Consider the following 22,294-nt stretch of genomic DNA (forward strand, 5'->3'; position numbering starts at 1 on the left):
TTTATAGAACAAAACATGGATAATAAATTTAAGAAAAATATTTACATTCAAAATATTCACCATCCAATATAATTGAGAAACACTACTATCGAGAAATCAAAATATAATACAATAATATATATAACATATAATATAATAATATATAACAAATATTCGTGATAAAATCATAAAATCATCCTAATTGATTTGATAATAATTTAAAACGCGATAAATTTAAAAAACATTTGCAAATCGATATATTCGAGGGCATTACCTTGAAATGATGAATAAAGTTCAAAGAAGATTCGAATGATTTTCATAATTCAAAACGGTTATCGGCACGGAACGATGCTATTTCCTTTCGAAATATGGCCGATTATGAGACAGAGCCGCGATACAAACGAACCGGTTATATTCTGAAATGGTGAAGATAGCAACACGCAACGCGGATTATCATCTTATCGACATGGATTTGAAAAAGCGGGACAAGCTCGTGCTGGATAATTGGTCTGATTGCTGACGGTCGTAGGTCAATAACATGGGATGCAGAGCAGTCCATTGAATCGCATGCTACTTAGCTTACTGCTTTGCATCGATCGAGAAACGAAAGTTTTTTAAAACAGAACGGAAAAGAATTCGCTCGCGATTGCAATTATTAGAAATTTTCCTTCATGTAACTCGATAACGTGCATTTGGCAATGACCTTGATGCAATGAAGTATGCGGTTTATATGACCCGAAACACAATGACATTTGATCTGCTCTTCAAAGAGCGGCGTATCGTTTCAAGGGCACCACTCATTGCTAGTAGAAATTGCGTCTATTTTTGACGCGAGTTACAAGAGGCTTGATCGAAATGGTAATGTATTTTGCTCTTTCCGTTTGATTCACTTGTCTATGGTTTGCTTTTCACAATGCACTGTTTGCTTCGACCATATGTCTAACTAAAAGCCTAATCTAAAAGTCAAACTGAATTTAATCTAACCTTTGCAGAATATTTATTTGTCATTTCATTTCAATGTACAATAATATCTCAATAATAGAAACATATTAGAATCATATCACATTTATTAAAAAGAAACGTTTTCTGGAAATTTGCAGCGTTATTATATATTTTTAGTTCACTTACTTCTTAACGAGAGCGAGAAACAATTAGTTTGAATGAGATAAAAAGAAAGTCGAGCGTGGCTAATGTGTAAAAAACTTAGAGACTCATTTGGTCTTGAAATAATTTCAAGAAATTATGGGAATGATTACTGTGGTTGTTATTTATGGTACTATATTAACCTTCTTAAATATCATATTTTTCATTTTTCATATTTTTGGTAAAATATTTGAAGTTGTACCTATTTTTTACTTTGTAAATAAAGTTAGAAATCTATGAATTTAATAGAGATTTAAAAACAATTTAGATATTTCTCTTAACAACGAAAACACAAAGAAGATAAAAATTGGTTTTTTAATTTTCGTATGATTAGAAATATTAAACAAAAGATTTCAATGAAAGAGGACAGTACTGTATGCGATACAAAAATTATATGTCATAATTATGATTTATTTTTTTATATTTTTAAGATTTTTTACGCCTGAACAACGTAAATTTATATTTCATTTAACATTCCTGTATTGATTATTCAGATATTTTAAAACTAATTAAATTTATTATTTTTTCTAGGATTCTTATTTTCCTTTTTTCTTCACGCATCTACTTAACATATAACAACTTTGCTACGAACAATTTTATCGATCGTACTTGTAACCAGGCAAATTGTAGCACTTATTTATTCTACGTTTTTTTACAAATCAAAGTGCTGCTTTCTTTCAAAAACCTATTTTAAAAATAATGTCAACTTAACGTTTAATTTTCTTGTATTCAATTTAGCAAAGAATATTATCAATTAATAAATATTATTGTAATTATTATATATCGATTTATCGTTTTCATCATTGTTTTTTCTTTTAATTAAGATATATAAAGTGTTCTACTGATATAATAAAAAGTAGATTTTAAAATAAAAATATGGATAAAAAAGTTTTTTTATCTACTGAAAAATTAATAGATCGTTGTATAAAAATCGCACGTGACGCATTGTTCGCACGTCAAGAATGTTAATTTTAGTCGTTACGTTAATATAAAATCCATTAAATCTGGGACATCCGTTGAATCATAGCCGATCGAACACACGCGGTTCTGCTATGTAATCTTTGTGGCACGATAACGACCAGTTTAACGACACCCGACCAGTATCGTGGCTTTGCACGATGGGATTCACTGTTCGAACGTGTGTGAGCAATCACGCGCGACATGTTAATTAATTCCTTCGCACGTGGCCAGTTGAGTCGCGAGAAACGAACGTTGTAATGCGAGACCGCGGAGGCGATTGCACTCACGTGACTTCTCGGTCCTCGTTCTAATTTGATTTTGCACGTTATTATAATTAGATTGAAATTTCTACACATATAAGACATAATCAATATCCAAAATTTGTAACAATGTCATTTAATATTTGATTCTAATAGTGAATTTCTAAAATGTGAATTTATTAAATATTATTGTAATGATAATTATTTCAAAATTTTATAATAAAAAAAATGTAGGAATAGAATTTAATTATGTTGTGTCAATATTTAAAATATTATTTTTTAGTATTAATAAGTTTCTGATTTCTGGTAATAAAATTTTAAACGCGAAATATATTTTTTAAATGGAATGAAAAGACGATAAATTTGAAGTAAAACAATTATGTTAATTTCCAAAATTTTCCAAAAATATTACCATTCAAATTCTGATTTTACGATTACGTATTACGATCCAATTGGATTTGAAAATTTTATGGCGGGAAGGTAAACAATTTTAAATTCATCTTAAACAATCTTAAACAAAACAATATTCTGATATTAATTTTTAGATTTTAAAATTGAATCGTTCGAAAATTTGTGATTTGTTTGACGTAATTTTACCATAACTTTTATTAAACTTTTAAAACTGAGTTAAAACAACTGGTGCATGGTAGCAAACAGTAAAGTAACATGCATGAAACTTTCTAGTTGGCTGAACAACAACATACTACAGAAAATCAGATCAAGTACAACTTTGCAATTACTCCGTTGAAAATAAGCAAAATGAAAAAAGTCTTGGAATCTTTTGAACAACTTTAGCTGTTTCAACTTTTCCGTTATTTAATTGTAAGTTTCTTATGTGTATATAGAGCGTATATATAGATGTCCAAAAATTTAATCAATGTTTCTTCAAGCTAAAATAAAATTAAAAATATAAAAATTCTAGCTTTGTTTTTTTAATTAACGATAATTAAAACTAGGCAAATTTGTATATATTTTACTTACGAATTAGTGCAGTTCCAGAAGTCTAGTTACAATCTAGGGAAGTTAGCTCATGCCTAGAGACATTTTGGACAACTTTTAATCATCAAAGCAAAGAATCGCAAATTTTTTTATTTTTTATTTTTGACTCATTTTAATTTAAAGAGGAACTTCTTAAATTTTTAAACATTTATAACCAAATAATCTGTACATCAGAATTGAGATAATTGCATAGTAAATTAGTGACGTCCATCTTGAATATTATTGTGAAAACGAAAGATGTACAATTTTAAAAAATATTGATTTAGTTTTGATAAATAGTTATTCATAAATAATAGAGAATTGATAAATTGAACATTTGTGACGCTACAAGAGAGCGATTTGACTATTATACAAAGACAAGGCTTATCATTTTTTGACGTCATAGAATTCTCATTAGCAATCTCGCGGAAACGACACATGATATTTATTCTTTATATACTTTTGTCGTGGATATGTACTCGAGAATTATTCATTGAATCTTCCTGGAAGAGAGTAATTTCACACCAATAATAATACAACATAAATTTCTTCTAATCCTTAGACTCTCAACCCATCCTTATCTTTCACTAACTGTTATTTATTATTAATCATTATTATCAAAGACAAAACAAGAATAGCATTTTGCTTGTTTCGTTATGTATATATAGACAGTTTATGATGAATTATGTCGTTAAATTTTTTTGAAAAAAATTGAAAAAACGAACTTGTCATTAATAAACAGTTTACAATTTATTTTTGAAATATATATTTTTTTTGATAATAAAATTGGATATTAACAATAAATAAATATAAATTATCGAGATTAAACGATATTATTACTACGATATTATTATTACTTCGTTTCTTATTCTTATATCGCTCTCATGTTCCGAAACTTTACGATCCTGCCCGAATTATTCCGATCTATCCCGAAGTTTAAATTCTTAAACAAGACTATACATTTCTATACTGTACATAATATCAAGAAAGTGAAGAATAAAGAAATATTTTTATAAAAGTTTCAATACTCGTTCGTAATCGAATTATCATGATCTCGTTGAAGGAATTTCGATTCATTGTTAAATGATCGATGCAATTAATCAATTAATTAAAATTCCGATAAAACGTTGTTTAACTCGTATTCGAAAATACTAATTGGAATGTATAATAAAAGAAGAAAAAAAAAAAAAAGGATAAACTTATTCTCTTTTGTTCGGAAAGAAAAAAATTAAATGGAAACTGGTAATAAATTAACAAGGAATAACATTGTGTCGGAAGACTAAAAAGTCGGCACGACTTTAATCAATGGAAGAGTTTTTTTTTTTAAGAACGTAACGTAAATAATTGGATAAAATGTTGTGTTTCGTAGAAGTTATTGCCAAGAGCAAAAAAAAAAAAAAAAAAAAAAATTACTGGAACTAATGTCAATAGAATTCCAAATAAAATCTTCGATAACGAATGAATTTCTGTTTTATTTATTTTTTTTTATAATATATATAATAAAATCTACAATATATACTTTTACCGATAATAATAAGTATTGGAAAAACAATAGATTATCATTTATTTTTTAACAATAGTAAGTTCTTTTCTTTTGTTCAAACAAATTAAAAATTCTAATCATCGATTAATTCAAAAAATACGCTTTAGGTGTAAGAATTAAATCAAAGAATGAAGAGTGAAGATTAATTTAAAAAAAATGCTATCGCTAAAAAAAATATAACTATCTAAAAACATTTACCTGTTTTAACCAGTTCAATAATCAAGATACCAAATAAAAAGTATTGGAGATAATTATATCGAAACATTTTATAAAAATAATATAACATTTGAAAATTTATATGCGATTATATATCATTATATAGTGATAAATATACATATGAAAAATATAAAATTATTAATTCATCAATTCGCAGTTGAATATTCGTTAATTTTTTCGCTTAATTATTAAGCAAACCTTTCGAAAACCTTCCTCGATATATAATAACTATTTCATCAAGTTATTATTACAGTATTAACGTGCGTTTGTCAAAAACGATAGTTATATAAATTTCACGTTGTAAGAATAATTATTTTCATGTTTCGAATTCTTGAAAGGATCGACGCCACGTGTCGTTATTATGAAAATAACGATTGAAAATCGTATGGAAAATAAAAGACTTACCGATACCCTCTTGCCAAAACCAAGGAAAGACAACTTTCTCCTGGTGTTCTCCATCGTTCACCGGTCGCGGTAGCTGCTGCAGCAGCTATCACCTTAAGGTGTCGTCTTTTTCCTGGGTGCTCGGCCGATCCTGAGTCGGGACGGCGATGTCCACATGTGGAGGAGTCGCTGAGATGGCAGCTCCGTTCTGCTAGCTGTGCAAAAAAACACGTTTTTTCTCAGTTTCATTATTGATTAAAATTTATAATTTTTCATTTTCAAATTAATCGATCGATACTTTTGCTACGTTGCTTTTACAAGTGGAAGGTTTAGAAGTAAATATGGAGCAAATCAATGAAAAATAATTAAGATTGTTAATAATTAATTGTTAAAAAATATCAAGTCTAGCGAAAATAGATTTTTAAAAATAGATAAATGGAAATAAATGTAAGTAGTGTTTGGTTAACTTTTGTACGATATAGTTTTAAGTGTTTAATTAATACGTACTTTAAAAACTTGAATTCCAGTTTTAGAAATTAGTAGGGATAATTCTGCAACAGTTAAGAGAACAGAAAGTACGAAAGTTAATACTATGTTTTTATTCGTAAATTTAAATATGAATATAATTTTAATCCGTCGCTTGTTTTGTGTTCCATTTCAACATAATATTTCACACTATCTCTATTTTTGTTTTGATAAAGTCACGTGATTGTTAACTTTCTTTATATCTTTATATTTCGCATGATGATGAATTTTTTTTAAGTTAATATCAACTCGTACAAATATTAAAAAATATTATTTTACATAATGGTATTTCAAATAACAATTTTTGAAATAAATAAATGAAATAAAAAAAAAAAAATAAGAAATGTCATACAATATTCCATATTTTCATAATGATCTAAATAAAGTAATACTATTTTAAATTTGTTAAGTAATGTTTATTTATGAAAATATTTTTTAATAGTATTTATAATTATTTAATTAATTATTTTAATTTTTTTTAATTTTATCAATGCAATATCAACTAAAAATTTTAATAATAAAATTTCTTTTTAAATATTTAAATCAATTAATTTATTTAAAAAAAATTTCACTTAATAATTAGCTTTTAAACTAATTCAATTATCTATTTCCTTTTATAACTCTATTTTTTTTTTTGAAATGTATGCATGAGTATAAAATTAATAATTCAGTTTTTTTTTCAATTACAATTAAAGAATATCGATAAAGGAATTACTAAATAGCAATAGAAAACACGCAAAATAACAAGACAATTAAGGAAATAAGAAGGAGAGAAATAGGAATAGTTTCATTGGAATGGGTAAATTGCAGACTTCTAGTTAATGTTTTATCTGATGAAAAAGAAGATGAAAATCGATTAAGAATAGATGGAGCAACTGATATTATAAAGAAGAAATGAAAATGTTTAAATTGGATTTCAGAAGGCAATGGAATTCAAAAGATGGAATTAACTTTTTCCTGGAATTTAGAATACACATCAAAGCAAATTATTCCACTAAATTCAAATCTAAGGTGCAGAAACGCTTGATTTTTATTTTTATTTTTATTTTTTTTTTTTTTTTCTAAAGAAAAATCTATATCAGAAATTAAAAAGTAAAAATTAAAATATTTCGACAAATTTTGTTCTCTAGAATATTTCAAACTCAGATTCGTAATTAATCAACAGCAATGGTATATAATAATAATAGTATTATTATTCTTATAGAATCTCTAGCTTATAGAATAATGAAATTATTTATTTTGTTTTATATGAAATATTGTATATAGATCAGTAAAATTATATCAAAATCTAAATACAAAACATAATTAAATTATTATTAATTGAATAAAAGTTACCAAATAATTTATCATGCAAACTGTTTAGACTTCGAAAGTTTCGAATCACGAAAATAGCAAAAATTTTCAAGCATCCTTATCTATAATAAGAAAATAAGAAGACAAACGAAATTCCATCAAAAGAAAATTTTAAAAGAAAAAAAAGCGAGCGTGAAAAACCATACGAGGAATACACACCTTGAAACGAAACAATACGCCCTAGCGCCACGAGGGCGACGTGGTCGGCAATGAAGACAGCGCTGAGGATAGCGATCAGAATCACGAGCGAGCTTGAGAACACTTGTTCGCGAACTAAGGATCGTGGAGATCACTCGACAACTGAACCACTATCAGAGAAGGAGAGGTGACTCGACAACTGTGACCGACCGACTGACTTCGTTCGAGACTACTACCGCTACTATTAACAACGCAACATCCATCCAAAGAGACCGATTCTAATAGTATTACTTGATAAATAACGTCCGGACGAAGTGGCGTAACGTTTGCGACGAATAAACAACGAAATAAAACGATATACGTATTTCCCGATCGTTCATGTGACGAATCGTTGGAATATTGCCCAGAAGAAATCGGATAATTTTTATGTACTTTTTCACGTAAATCTGTCAATAAGTTATTGCTTCTCTCTTTAAAAAAAAAAAATATATATGTAACAAATATAAAGTAATGGAGAAAAATTTTTTATTGCTAAAAACGTGTAGTACACATTTTGTACAGTACTGCCCTCTTTAATTAAAATGTCCTAACATTTGGAGATATTCGAGAAATTTCAAATTTAGAATATTTTTCTTAAACAATTGAGTTAATTTTAAATTTCTATATAAAGTTTATATGGATTTTCTAACTTCAAATGAAAGCATGAAAGAAGACACGTAAAGATTCAAATATTTCAAGGTATCTTGAAAAATTAAAAAAGGTTAGATATTTTATGCTCGGTGAGGACAGAGAATACATACATGTAATATCTCGACAGCAGAGTTATCTCCATCATTTCCTCAAATTGCTTCGGTCTCTAACGAGCCTCTATGTTTTTTCACACTAAGCCAAGAAACAATTGACCGTCAATGTTCGTTGTATTTCACTCATACTGCTCCTTACTTTGGTTAAGGAAGCGAACTAAAAATGCGATAACACTGGCAATCAAATCGCTCGTCTCCTTTTTTATAGATGTACGTATATTCTATATGTGTATATTATAATTGTACACACTATCTACAAACATTTGTCGCAACGTGTTTGTTTTCAACGAATTTGCGTTCAATTTCTTAACATCATTTTAATGTCGCATTTTTTAATTTATCATCCATATGAAAATGATTCTCAATTATATATTTTTTTTATTTGACAAAACGTGCGAAAATCGCACGGTGTCTGAACGATAAAAATATTTCCAAAATAACTTTTTACTCAAGAATCTTAGAATAGATTAAGAAAATAAAATAATTCAAAAAATCATGATCATACATTTTAAATATATGATAGAAAATTATAATTAAAATACACATGTTTTAACAATATGAATATATATATATATAGTATAAAAATCAATTTTCGTTAATCTAACCTAACTTTTCACTTTAAAAAATTACGATACCTATATAAATATTTTTTGTGCAAATATCTAATTCTTCTTTTTTATGATCTATAATATGAAATTTGTAAATGTAACAATTACTTAATATTTTTATACAATTAATGATTTAAGTTGAAAAGCACAAATTCAAAAGCACAAAAAACGAAAATAACATTACAATCAAAAAAGTATATTCAATAAAGGATATTGTTGCATCTATATAATCATCTACTGGCAACTATGTAAATATATATATATATATTTCAATTAGAACAAAAGTTATACAAGATTAATTATTGATCGACTTACATATATAATATTTATTTTTCGCATTTGCACTAAGATGTTTTAAATGCTTCGGAATGGTGTAACGAAATAAAAAAGAAAAAAGAAAAAGAGAAGTTCAATCGCATTGAAGAATGTTGTTCGTTCTTCCATCGATAATTTAAGGATCGTAGATAGAATTGAAATACAAGGATCAGTGTTCGCTCATCTCTAATTACACGATGGAATCCAATGGAGTTACGTAACAAAATACCTATCGTTTTTCTATTCGATTATCCATGCCACGATACCTGGCCCACGATATTTAGTCGCGCCTTGAAACCGTATTCTCGGCATATTTTTCCGTTAAGAACGATATCTTCTAATAATAAATTTAACGAATAATAAATAAAATTGAAATTAATAACGATTCTATCGTGATCATACCAATCACGATCAAACTTTTTCTTTATGCTAATTACTCACAATTTTTCTTTAACGATGTACGGACCGCGGAATGTTATGATTGGGTCAAAGATGACCCATACCTCGATAAATCCTTAAAAACTTAATTTTCTTTTTGTTATACCGGATTTTCTCAATGGTATTTCGTGCGTCAAATACAATTTTATAATTTTACTCCTTACAATTTAATTGAGAAATGTCAAAAGCAGAGTTATTTTAATGATATTATAAATTCTTATTTATACAATCACTTATAGAAATAAAATATATTCTTCCAATAATAGAAGTAATTTCTAATAAGATACATCTTTTTATATTATATTATATTTATTTCGTATCTCAAGTTTTATGTCCTCCCCCCCCCTTCTCTGGGCAATTGTCTTCATACATTAAGAAGATTTTAACAAAAATGTTAATTAATTAATTTCATGTAAAAATGTCAATTAAAAATAACCGATAGATATACATGTAAAAGGGAAATAAATATATGAAGTCATCAAATAAGAATAAAATAAATCTATATATATTGTGTATATGTGTGTATATAGATTGTACAATAAAAATTGCAATGACTGATTTTCGAAAGCAACTAAGCTTTCTCAGTTTTGCAAAATATCACTTCGAGATAAGGATTTAATTACATTAAATCCTTATCTTTTAATCCTTACATTTTAAAATATTTTATCAACGAATCAGAATATTTCCAAGAATTTTAATTGCTTTCCTCTGTCATAAGATATGCGACGGAACGAGGAAAAAATGCAATACACTTCCTTACACTGTTTGATCGATTACGACGCTCCGTGATTTACGACATTCTTTTAACGAATCGCTGATTCCACGCTTCTTCGCCCTATTCCTAATCCGCGCTGTCCATCATTCGAGGACAAGATAAATCTATTGACAAGCAATAAAATCACTAAATCCAGGGAACGGCCTCCACCGGTTTCCTCGAACGGGAAAGAGTATTTTTTCTCTTTTTGCTAGGGTGATTTTTCGTTGCAGTCGCCCCGCCGCGCTTAAAACGTTTCTCCGAGAAAAGAGAAATGGCTAATCGTTCGGGAAGCAGAGATAGAGGCGTCGATCTTCTCGCTTCTCGATAGTTGAATGGCGAAGGAAAGCTTGAAAAACGAGTTTCATTCACAATGCCTAACCCGAAAGTGTTATTACACGTTGAAGAGAACGACTCTTCCCTACCGAGATAAGAAAAATTACGGAAATTCGAGAAAAAAAGAGGAAAAAAAAAAGGAAAATTCTTCGTGAAATTTCTATCGTGGACTATTTATAGTAAATAATATTAATATATATAATAAATATAATAAATATATAATAATATATAATATAATAATATAAAATATATAATATATATTAATATATATAATATATATAATAAATAATATTATTATAATAATAATAAAATTTTGTACAATATAATGGTGAAAGATTCTTCTTTAAACTGAACGTGTAAGCAACATAATCCAATCCGAGGTCAAATATGAGATAATACTAATGCAATAGGAAAAGATATTTTTGTTCGATGAAACTTTTACCAATATATTTGTGAGATTTTTCTAATTAAAACGAGACCATATATACGATATAATTTGAATTATATTTAATTATAATTAATTAATAATGGGTAAAAAGAAAAATTATTAACTAAAATTGCATTTATATATTCGTTAAATATGCAAATAATTTAAATTGCATCATGTTTGGTCTTATTTTAATCAGAGAAATTTCACAAAATAAGTTGGTAAAAATTTTATTTAAGTAACATAATAATAAAAAAATTTGACCGTTGCATCAGCCTATTTTACTAATACGCTTTTTTTTCCAGCAGTTCAAGTTTCTCTTTCTTTTTCACTCGCTGTCCTTTTCTATATTCGACAAAAAATGTAAGCTACGAGCTCAGGTCAATGCCGAATCTTTCACAATGTAAACTAAAGATTCCTATTTAATATATCCGTGATACAAAATATTTTGTTTTACAAAATATCGAAACGTGTTTTATTTCGTATGATTAATAATCGTGCTATTAATAATAGATTAATAATTTTAAATAATATTTTATTCGAGTTAATCCATTCAAATAAATGATTCAAACAAATGATATCATAATAAAAGATTAATAAAATATTATCTATTAATGATCTAAAATTATTTGATATTTTATTCGTGGAAGATAACTTAATAATATTTGATAAGAAGATAATTTCGAAGGCGTGAAACAACTCTATTTGTGCATACATCTTTTGTCAAACCATCTGTTGCAGTGTTACGAGCAATTACATTTTCTTTTTCTTATCTACCAGTTTATTGTTCTAATGATAATACGCGATTTTCACTCGTCGTTCCAACTTCTTGATGATGCGACGCGTTGTTATCGTTTTTTTTTAATTCTATTATTAACATTATATCGAAACTATGTATGCACTCGAAGGTCACCATACACGTTTTCTATTCTATTACAATGTTCTTCATACGCAAAAAAAAAATTATCTTCTAATTCATTTTGAAATACAAATACAATCCTCTCGTGATGAAATGAAAAAAAAAAAAAAAAAAATTAATTCTAGATGTTAGGGGGAGATCTCTAGGGATATATAATAATCAATTAATTATGTAATGACACACCACAATGCTCGATTGTTAATTGAATTGTGACACTACTTCGTAAAACAATACTAATGAAAGGATAAAAATTTTTTATTTCATTATTTATTAATGAAAATCTTATATAAGAACCGGCAATTCTTATGAAATTCAGAATCGTGATTCCGATTTCGTATATCATTCGGTCAGTTTTTTATTTTCCATCGGTGTCCATCATCAATATATTAAACAGCCAAGTCAGGTATAACCTTCCATTTTAAAGAGAGGTGTAATTCGCACGGAAAACTTGATATGCAAACGAATTCGAACCTCGAGTCAATAATAAATTACGAGAAGGTATCACCGTGTAGGAAATATTAAAGAAAGGAAGCTTGTTAAACCTCATTTACTTGCCTTCGAAATACATCGAACACCATGTAATAATGTTGTTTATCCTCCCTTCCAGCTCTCTTGCCAATATAAAGGACAAGCCAGACTTTCTCTGACCTTCTGCAACTCTTATGTAATAAGAGTTTAACGATATTCATTCCTTGAACTTCGATTCGTATTTTAATCAGTTCTCGACGTTGAATTAATTCTGCATAATGCAATATTTATGATTTAATATATAATGCAATAATATATTTTTCAATTGGCTAATATAATGGTTCTCAATTTTTCGCAAATGAGCTCTATCATTGAAACTAAAATTCAAGAAAACCTAATAGTACAACAAAAAGAAAGGTTAAGCTTATTATGATTATCGATAGAGATCGATAATATCGTTGAGATGAAAATAATTTGAATTCCAATTTTTTCTTATTCAAAGTTATTCAAAGTTATCATCTCTGATAATAATGATATTTAATGATATAACAGAGAATTTTCGATATATTCAAAATAAAATATTATCAATATATCGAAAACATATCGAATAAGAAGTGATTGCAATAATGCAGTTTTTCAAAAAAAAAAAAAAAACATATTTTAAATAAAATTTTAGAATTAGATGACTTTTCTTATAGAAACATTTCTCTGCGATTGTATATAAGCTTCGCATTATTAATTTCGCGTTATTTGAATATTTTAAACCGTGGTAGACCGTAAAACGAGAGAATGTGCACGAAACATGTCTATGACTATCAGTATATAATACGAATTTACTTATTCATCGAACATTACTGGGTCATATTCATTCGTGTACTGAAGTGTACTCATTTTAAGAATTATTATCCTTCTTTTCGAATTGTTTTTCTTCTTTCAAATTAAATTTACGTTTGTTTCTAATTCTTTATCCTTTCTGTTCTTTATGTTTCTAATTCTTTATCTTTATATTTTAAATAATATTAAAGTTTTTTTTAAAACAATATTTTATGCAATATAGTAATATAATAAATATTATATATATTATATATAATATATAATTATATATATAAATATTATATATAAATATTATATATAAATATTATATATAATAAATATATAAATATATAAAATATTGTAGAGGGCGTTAACATATTCATAGCTCGATTATTCGTTGACGATAAATATAATTCGATATATCGATAATATCATTGAAAAACATCGATAACAAATGAAAATTTTTATTTCTTCTTATTCAAAATTATTATTAATGATGTTATTAAATATTGTTAACATATAGAATAGAAATAAATGAAATGTAATTTTTAATACTAAAAGTAACATTTTCACTTAATAATAACTTTAAATAAAAAAAAAACTCTCGTCATTTTTATCCATTAATATGGCAAAAACTGTCAATAAGATCGATATGTTAAAAACTTTACTCTGAAAGGTCGATTCTAGAGGTCAAAACAAAACACAAAAGTTGGTCACATCGAGATGTCGTTTGAGGCTTATTTTATTAAATTACAAACTATTTAAGGCTAAATTATCGCGTTAGATAAAATCAGACAGAAATAAAGTGATGAACATAAAACAGAGTTATTTTATAAATAAGAGTTGTTAATTTAACAAACAAACATCAACAGACATTTTTGTACATCATCTTTTATGTATTTTTAACGTTTAGAATCGATCGATCCTCCAAATATGCTTCACGTATATATGCATATTAACACTTCGTATAATAATTCTTCTCTCAACACTTGTCACAGTTATCTTTTACCCGGATTTATTTTTAATACAAACTTCTAATTGCACTATTCTAATTGTGACAAAAATTCGACACGCAATCTTTTCATTATCAGGAGGAACAAATAATTTCGGTAAATACGTATGTGATTCATCGTGTCGTCGCTGAGAGAATTCAAGTTTAACACACCCACACGATTCACCGTTGCGCTATTGATTCACTTGATCTGGTAGTTTGCTCTCCAAACAGAGCAAGACAAATATCTCGACACGCGTTCTTACATACTTGTTACATAGTAAGTAACACTTTTTTCTTAGTTTTGAATTGAAAAAATTGTCAGAGACGAGGCGTTCGAAAACTTTGAACATTTTGAGATCCAAATTTTTTTTTGCTATTTTTATGATTTGAAACTTTGGAACTCAATTTTTATATAATTTTCGGAAAGTTTTGTTTTTATTTTCGTGATTCAAAAATTTTGATGAAACTTCAAAAACTCGAATTCACCATAAATAAAAGCTTTTTTCGCTATTTTTGGGATTAAAAATTTTCAAAATCTAAATAAAAAGTATAACTCGTATAAATTTACAATTTAAAAGAATTTGTGTTTATTTAACCAACTTTAATAATATTGTAATTCATTTTGAATTTAGAGTATATTCAATTTCATTTTGAGTATAATTTCACCAATCCATTATAGTTTATATATATAAATCTAATTTTGAGGAGACATAAAAATTTAAACTCGTTAAGATTTTAATTTTCGACAAAATAAATGTATTTCAGAAAAAGACAAAAAAAAAATCTTAGATTTTAAATAGTCTAAAAATCGAATTTATACACACATTTCTAGAAATAATGTAAATATTAGATGTACGAATTAATTCGTTAAATCAACTAAAATTCTGATTTAAATATTTGACGAGGCATGAAAAGAATATATTATAAATTGCTTCAGTTTGATCAGACTATCAATGCAGATCGTTATCAGCATCAACTGATTTGCATGTATGATATAATTCAGGAATGTGATAAGTCTTCCAGACATCAAAATTTGCAAAAGATGACTTGTTTAGTTAACTTACTCTGCTAACGTGACTTTATTTGACTATCATTTATTTAAATCGTTTAATATCACTTGACAAATACACATTTTCAAATATTGAAAGAGGTGAAAAAAGCAAGGATGACTTCACTATATCAAAATCGTCAATTTATTTTTATCAGAAAAATTTGATTGGTTTAAAAAGAAAAAAAGAAATTACTAAAAGTAATGACTTATTAAAAAAAATTAAAAGTTATTTTTTTGTAAATAAATTGTAAATTTAACTCAAAAAGACATGCAAAATAATATTTACACATAATATGTTATCAGTAAATAATTAAAAATTTTCTCTTGTATATAATAATTTCTTTACTTTTGATATAAATATTTTCTGTTTAAAATAATAAATAATTCTGTTTAAAATAAAAATAATTGCATTTAAACTTTTAAAATGATTTCGGCAGAGAAGATTTCTCTGTTCTTATGTTTATGGAAAATTTTTACGTGACTCAGACGAATATGGACAAACCCGTTTCTTCGTCGCGAAAAAAAAGATGGGGAACACGAACCATAAAGGAGAGAAGAAAGAGGGAGAGGGAGAAAGAGGGGAAAGAGAGAGAGAGAGAGAGAGAGAGAGAGAGAGAGAGAGAGAGAGAGAGAGAGAGAAATGAAAATGTCGCCTGAAGCGGTGTAGCACGTGTGTAGCGAAAGAAAGGACATATATGTTTGCACGAGACACAGATATCAAAGATTTATAAAATCAGGTCGAAAACCTCGAGTCTCCCTGATTGCATAACCTTGTGCTACAAAAGACACGCTAAAGGAGAAACCGACGTGCTCCTTTCTCTCTGACTGCCTCGAATCGTTTTGTTTCGAGGATTTATCCGTGCAATATACAATAATGACCGCTTAAAAATGCCTAAATACAATTACAATTATCCAGCATGATTACATCTCGAGAACTCGTAATCGACGTAATCTAATCTAAATCTAATCTAACAAAAACAACGAATACTATAATAAAAATAAAAGCCATAATATATTGAATAAGCAAAAGTATGTAAATTTTCACTTTGTGAAAATATCTAACATTTTAAAAATGATATATATCAATGAATTGATGATTTTTTTCGATAAAAACAAATACATATTATGATATGATGAATTTTTTTTAATAGTAATCGATGTAAATATTTCAGATGAATACCTAGAAATTGTTCAATTTTACATTATTATTATCTCAATTTTATCGAAAGAATTTCATCAATCTATATATTGTATTATTTTTAAGAAAATAAAATGATAATTATAGAAATATAATAATTCAATATAATTAATTAAATATAATAATAATTACATGGCCTCGTCTTGGTTATTACTGATACATTATTTCTCTTGCTTGTTCTCGCTATATCTATTGTCTTTCTTCGTCAAGGAGCTCGATGTTTAAGCTCCAACGTATTTCTAGAAAAAACCGGCACCTGCTCCGTGAGAATACGCGTTCTCGAATTACCGTGAAAAATCAAGCTTTGAACCTTTTCGTAAAAGTTAATTATGAACCTCTAATTTACGAGAATTTCATTTTAATTTCGAGTCTATTAGGCTTTCCTATTAACTCAACCTAAATAAGAAATATCTTTATATTCTATAATAAACAACTTAGGACAATTTGAATGTCATATCTATTGTTTTGATCCTTAAAATCATTGAGAAATCTACGTAAAAGAATGTAATTTTTTTTTAAGTTTTATTCTCTATGGACTCGCAAGCAGTTGTAAAGTGCTTCTTAGAGGTTGCTGCTATCGTTTCTTTAATCAACATTTTTAGCACTTTTTTAATATAATTACATTTACATATTCTGTAGGGTTATCATAGATAACAGACAATTCCTCTCGCTAATTAATTCAATTCAGCCATTGCATGAAAATAAAATCGTACTAATTTAAAAAATTTTTTTTAATCTAATATATAGAGGATGCTCAATTTATTTGAATATATACAAAAGCAAATTATATCTCAAAAGAGATTGAAAAATTGGCTTTATTTAACAATCGAAATCGAAATTTTATAAATAAAAATTTATTATTTATTTTAAAAAACATTTGATTATAGATAAATTAATATCTATACAGGAAAATCCGTGCAAGTTTCCATGAACCAAGAATTAAACAAATAGAAGGGGTAATCAGGCTGAAATTTTCATCGTAGTAGAGAATTGGTTCGGGTGAATTAACAACATAACACGGATCTTAATTGGTTCAATTAACGAAGCTGTATGGGCGTGATCAACGCTGTTATTAAACCGAATGAACGCGTATATTAGCCGCGACGAGAAATTCCACGTCACGTGGTTCTCCACTCTTTCGCGCTTTCCACCCTCAATTGTCGCAGCCGCATGGTTTTTGATTCGTGACTCGTCACCGATGCTATTTAATCCTCCGTCACATGAGAACAGGTCATCACATGATCGAGAGCAGACGTGTGTGACGCGTCCACACAATTAATTTCGAAAACTATCCGGTTTAAGGAAATATTTTTTTATTGTTATTTTTATGGTGAAAGGAAAAAAAATCGTTTTTCAAGAATTGCTTGGAGGAAAAATACAGAGGTAATTTAATTTCAATATTTATGTGTTTTCTAAATTTTTTTTTTTCTAAGACAATATCTCTAAATATTGATGTTAAAGTATTAAATTGACGATGGAATTAACATTTCCTCCATTTAATCTGAAATAAAATTGTTAATTAAATTTTTATTCGATGAAAGTATGATAAAATTCAATATTACAATAAACTTTTTAATGACGAAGACTTTTAAAATGAAATGGCTATTAAAAGATAGAATGTCGAAATTTTAGGATAAGCGTAAACAATTTTTGTTAATTAAGAAATTTAAAAAAAATTTATATATTTCTTTAAATTTGATATTAAAATTAATTGAAAGTCGTTTCTTAATTAACAAAATTTTTTTTATCTTAATAGATAAGATTTTAACATCTTATTGATTTTTTTAAAAACTTTCGTTATAAAAAAATTTATTCTAATACCACATTTCTTCATATTACTATTAAACAAAAATTTACTTGAAATTTTTATTTTGGGTTGTATAAAAGTGAAGTATTAATTTTATCATTAATTATAATGCCTCTCACAAGTTTCTAACAATAATGAAAATTTAAAAAAAAAAAAATTAGAATAATTAATATTGAAATCTCAAATTATTAATTGTGCGTCAGGATAATTCTTTAAAATACAAAGACATTGCATAGCGTTGCAAATACAACGATCATTTATTGCATGTTTATTTGTCTAAAAATGTTCTCTGATCAAACTATAACAGCACGTCTTACCGATCAACGATTATAAAAACTAGAACAGAGTATAGTTATTTTTTTATAAAAATTAGATAACGAAGAAAGTTCTATTATTATTACTATTATTATTATTATTATTATATTTATTATTATTATTTTATAACTGGAGAAATAGAGAAAAAATTTTCTAAATAATTTAAAACTTGACGTAAATAAAATTATAAACGATGTAAATATATCATAGATTTTTATCTTTTATCGTAATATAAAATTCTTCACTTTATATTAATAAAAGTAAAATTTGAGGTAGCACATTTTTCTAAACATTATTCGATAAAGAAAGATAATATAATAAATATAACAATTTTGAATCTATAAATAAATTAATAAAAAAAAATTTAACTTAATCTAATGTAATCTTTTTTTTTATCTTCATCGAATATTATATTAGAATTATATTATATTAGATATAAATATTATATTAGAAAAATGCAAAAAAAAAGTTTAAAAAAAAATAATGCTTTAAAATAAAGCTTATTTATTTGTAATCTAATTAATCTATTAATTAACAAAATATTAAATTACTTAATAAGCACTTTCTTAATTATCTGATAAAAATTTTATTTTCAATTCTCTATAAAGTTTTTTAAAGTCAATTAATTTTGTCATTTGTGATTTATATGTATACATATATACATATTATCAATCGCGAATATTTGTACAACGATAAACTTTTGACCTTGCAAAAGATTTATGAGTTTATGTTTAATAATAGATTAACATAATTTCAGCCAACTTAATTTACATAAATAATAAACCAAGTATGTCATCAAATATAAATATTTATATCAAGGACAAACATTTTCTTTCAAAATAATAATGTTATGAACAATGTAGTATTTCTGAAAATTAGATCACTCCAGACGGCGTGCACCCTATGCAAATGATAGACGCTTTTGTGTCTTCGATATATAACGTCCTTGGCGACGTCGTAGCAGCTCCGTGTATAGCGTGTATGCACGTGTGCTGGCGCTTCGAAGGGATCATAGCGACGCGAAGCGAAGCAACGTTCGGTATCGCGCTTGTATTTTAGTCTCAACAATTCACTATATATATACATTTCCAGGTCGCGGGCATACAACTGGCCAGAGAATCGAATTATTCTACAATAAAATTTTCATTTCTAGAACTTGACATTCATATCATTTTTTTTTATCGTTCAACCTTTAATAACTTTTTTTAGTTTTATAATTATATATATATAGATATAAAGTTCTAATATATTATTACACGCATATACATATAGATATACAACTTTCTCGTCAAATGTCGCGAATTCCAATTCTCGCTATGTTGTCGTAAAGTGTTAGTTATCGGAAAAAAAATTTACATTCATTGTTCCTCGTTCTCACGATCCACGATTAATATCCCATTGGAGAGTCACTTACATCACGAAAAAAATTATTATTTGATGCAAATGAAAAAATTCGACTACGATCAATTTATCAACTGATCTATATATAATTTCTATATTTCTATAATTTCTAGACATGCGGGTATGCGAGATTAAGGGTTTCGGGATAGGTCGAAAAAGTTCGGCTAAGATCGGAAATCTCTTGTACCGCCGATCATATCCGAATTTTACCGATTCATTCCGAAGTTTGATTTTCGAGACTCGGGCAAAATTAAACACTTGTAATAATTTCGCTTTCTCTTCCGAGAAAGAAATATCAAGAAAAAAAAAACGAATCTACACAAAAGAAAAAGAAAGCAATGGTGATATAATAAATACGTTAAGGAAAGGCTAGGTCAGGGCTAATCATTGATTGTGTGCACGTTGACGTCTGCGAACCAAACAATGCTAAGGGCGTCGACAATGCTAAGGCTAACATCGATCCAATATTGTGCAAACACCTTTATTCCCACCTGTCGCTGCTAGATCATTCACGCGTTTGTGTTCTTTTCATCTTGGAATAATTTTCCTACTTTTTTTTTATTAATATTTAAAAATATATATATATACATATATATTGTTTTAATTTAAAATGTTTTTTATTTACGTTCGAAATTTTTTAAAATTTAAAAAGAATTTCAACATCACGACTAGCTTCATCGAAATGATGCACTGATACTGGTTCACTCTACACTGTTAACTACACTGTCTATTTAAAATAATGTTGCCCTCGTCTTATGGATCACTGATTATTTACCTTTTTAATTGATCAGCTGATCAGTCGCATGACATTCTACATGAGAGTATCATCTAACTTGGAACGTTGTATGTAATGTTCATAAAATGTCAGAAGGTTCTTCCTTGAAGAGGTTTATGATTAAATTTTGAACTATGAAATATGAATAGTGTTTCATGTTCTTCTGTTTCCAACAGTAAAGGTAATTAAATTAAACAAATACAATGAAAAGATATAAAACAAAATACAATTTCTGGCTTAACGTAAATATTTCTATGAAAAGAACGCAATGTTGAAAGAACGCATGCGCGAAGTGTTTCGACGAAACATCCATCATGCGCGTAATTTTTAACTCGGTAGAAACTTGCTTTCAATCATCGACCCACCTGACGTAACCGATTTAAGTACTTAAGCCAAACGACTGCAAGCTTTTTTTTTTATCTTGTAATTATACCGTGATAAACCATTCAATTATCATCTATTTCTATTTCCATTTTTTTTTCAATCTAATCACAATATTTACAAATTATTCAAACTTTGTCCACCGAAAATTATTTAAATAAACAACGAGCAAAGGAATAGAAGTCATTCCAATCAAACGATAAATCTTAATAAACAACAATCATTATTAATAAAAATAATCTTCTATTTCCAGTTCCATTTTTTTCAATAGATCTAACTACAGACACTTGTGATTATTTCAATTTTATTCACAAAATAGTTCGTAGACGAACTATAAAACTCATATCGTTCAGAGCGATAAATCTTCATTATTAATAAAGAACATTATTGGAAATCGCTTCACACCAATCAAATCGCAATGATTGCATAATAAGTACGAGATTTATTTGCATTTTTCAACGGCTGTACGAACAACAGTGGCTGAAAAGTCCGCCGACCTCAACCAGTTTAATAAATCGCTCGAGATTCGCTTCAAGAATTTATACTGACAATAAGTGTGTTTCGCAACATGGAAAGCTCTTTCATACATTTCAAACGAGATACGGTATACCGGACTGATATCGATCGGTGTGTTAGGACTATCGTGACACGAGTAAATTTGCGTAAGCTCTTGGACCCTGTTTCTTAAAAATGTGTGCGTGATTGTAATTGCACGGTTATCTAGTTTATTGACCCTAAAAAAACTCTGCACCCTTTCTTATCTTTGCTCCACGATTAGATTATTACACGGATATTTTGTCCGGGGGAAATATCGAACAATTTTTATCGAACTTTTTTATTCTATTCTGTAAATTGAATTTTTCAATTTTCTGAATTCGCGATTCGTGAAATTTGTTCTGTAATCAAGTAAAAAGACGCATCTGGCCTATAGATTATAAGTTTAAAAAATTGGAATCGAAAAAATTTGTGATTTATAAAACTTGTCGAATGATTAATTATTCGGTATTATAGG

The 22,294-nt window shown here is 27.3% G+C and overlaps 1 protein-coding gene across 10 annotated transcripts in view; it reads right to left on the bottom strand.

Moving 5' to 3' along the window:
* LOC122710591 (anion exchange protein 2) overlaps positions 1-22,294 on the bottom strand; it is a 64,129-nt gene that overhangs the window by 31,528 nt on the left and 10,307 nt on the right. For 3 of the 10 annotated variants that reach the window (XM_043928529.1, XM_043928523.1, XM_043928530.1), the window contains 2 exons: positions 5,485-5,678; positions 3,324-3,376 (listed from right to left, as the gene is read on the bottom strand). The gene's annotated coding sequence lies outside the window, so the exon portion shown is untranslated. Of the gene's footprint in view, positions 1-3,323; positions 3,377-5,484; positions 5,679-5,970; positions 6,015-7,500; positions 7,671-8,279; positions 8,414-22,294 lie in introns of those variants that run through there. The other 7 variants (XM_043928532.1, XM_043928533.1, XM_043928524.1 and 4 more) reach the window with 6 other exon arrangements.

This window comes from Apis laboriosa, unplaced genomic scaffold (assembly GCF_014066325.1).
Source record: "Apis laboriosa isolate Shangri-la unplaced genomic scaffold, ASM1406632v1 scaffold14_cov150, whole genome shotgun sequence".
NCBI lineage: Eukaryota > Metazoa > Arthropoda > Insecta > Hymenoptera > Apidae > Apis > Apis laboriosa.